The sequence below is a fragment of the Leucopleurus acutus genome, assembly GCF_964270905.1.
Source record: "Leucopleurus acutus genome assembly, chromosome: 4".
Lineage (NCBI taxonomy): Eukaryota > Metazoa > Chordata > Mammalia > Artiodactyla > Delphinidae > Leucopleurus > Leucopleurus acutus.
This window is the reverse complement of record NC_139146.1, coordinates 46,599,780-46,601,337: the sequence shown is the minus strand read 5'-3', so window position 1 is coordinate 46,601,337 and position 1,558 is coordinate 46,599,780. Positions and strand designations below refer to the sequence as shown.

The window sequence follows — 1,558 nt, the reverse complement described above, 5'->3', positions numbered from 1 at the left end:
TAATATAATACACACTTCATGTGTATCTCAACCAACATCTTTCAGGTGAGGTGATAATTAAAAGGTTTAAATTTACCGTTGCAATTTCTGTTCAGAAGAGTGATGTCAGTATTCTTGCAACAGTGATGACATTCATTATTGTAAATATGCTAATATACATATTACTCTGAATTACACTTGACTGAATTCTATGTACACGTGGTTACATATTCCAAATGAAAAAATTCAACGGTACAGGTTTATAATCAAAGCTGAGTTTGACAAATGCTTTCTGACTTCTGAAAGCACTTCTTAAAAGTGAATAAACTAGTTATAAGTAGGTGACCATTTCCTTTTTCCCTTTACACATGATGAACTTCATGAAACATTAATACCCAAGGTATATTCATTTCTGGACCATACTGCTTACATGCTCTTCTTTCAAAGGCAGTTACCATTTGCTTTACAACTTCATCGAAAACAATGTGACAGCTGAGAGTGTAAAAGTGAGTAAAATTCAAAAGAAATTGAACAATCTAAAATACAAATTCTTGGGTGCCCAGGAAGAATTTGGGCTAAAACACCAAACAGTCTCCAAATGATTTAAGACCTTCCCATCAGTACAGGAGGCTTTACCAAATGTGGTTTCACCAAGGTTACTACTGATGCATAGCGCTCGAATACAGGTGGAGACCCAATTTCTAATCGTGTTTAGCGGTATCCAGATCTACTTGGATCCAGATATACATCTGACTTTTTGCACCAAGGAACAAAATGCTTGTAATCCTCCATTCCCAATACTACATCATACATTTCCTGCATAGAATATCCTATAACTCTCCTCTCTGAATATTCTTTTCTTTTGTTTATTAGTGGTGCAGCAGTTCTGAAGAAAGTTCTTGCATATACCTCCTTAGGCAAAATTGAGGTATGTAGTGGAAGAGTTCTGCTCATCAGTATCCCACAGGAAGCTAAATACCTGACATTTCCACAGGTCCCTGCGCTGGAGCCACGGCCCCCACCACTGCCGCAGGCTTCAGATGGCATCCTGAGACCAACATTTTCCAGGGCCCCCTGACAGTTTGAGCTGCCATGATCATCTTACTGAAAAATTCAAGTTCTCTTGTAGAAGCCCTCAAACACTCTATTGTTACAAAGTCTTTCCCTTGTATTGAAAGGTAGATTTCCCATTTTTTAAACCATATAAATTAAGGAGACCCTTCCCACTATATGAATTCTGGTGCCATGTGTTAAAATATATTTTTTTCACCACTCAATTTATACATTTCTATAAATCCTACTTAAAATTACCAACACTATTTTTTCCTTATCTGATAATACTTATTACTGCACAAAAAACTAAGAAAACACATTTTAAAAATAAAATACATATCTACAACAGTTGTACAGATGAGTTTTCTGGGGAAAACTTCTTTCTATAATCACAAAACAGAAAATCTAGGATCTGATCATACAATTAATTTCATCAAAACAAAATCTCAGTATTTGTTGAATATTCTTTGGAGAGTTCACACATTCATATTTCCTCAAAATATCACCTATAACCTAATGACTCCTA

General features: G+C 35.4%; 1 pseudogene across 1 annotated transcript; it reads right to left on the bottom strand.

Moving 5' to 3' along the window:
- Nucleotides 1-341: 341 nt before the first annotated feature.
- On the bottom strand, nucleotides 342-1,028 carry LOC309961101 (coenzyme Q-binding protein COQ10 homolog B, mitochondrial-like; annotated as a pseudogene). Its single transcript has one exon. The product of its transcript is annotated as a coenzyme Q-binding protein COQ10 homolog B, mitochondrial-like (transcript).
- Nucleotides 1,029-1,558: the final 530 nt, after the last annotated feature.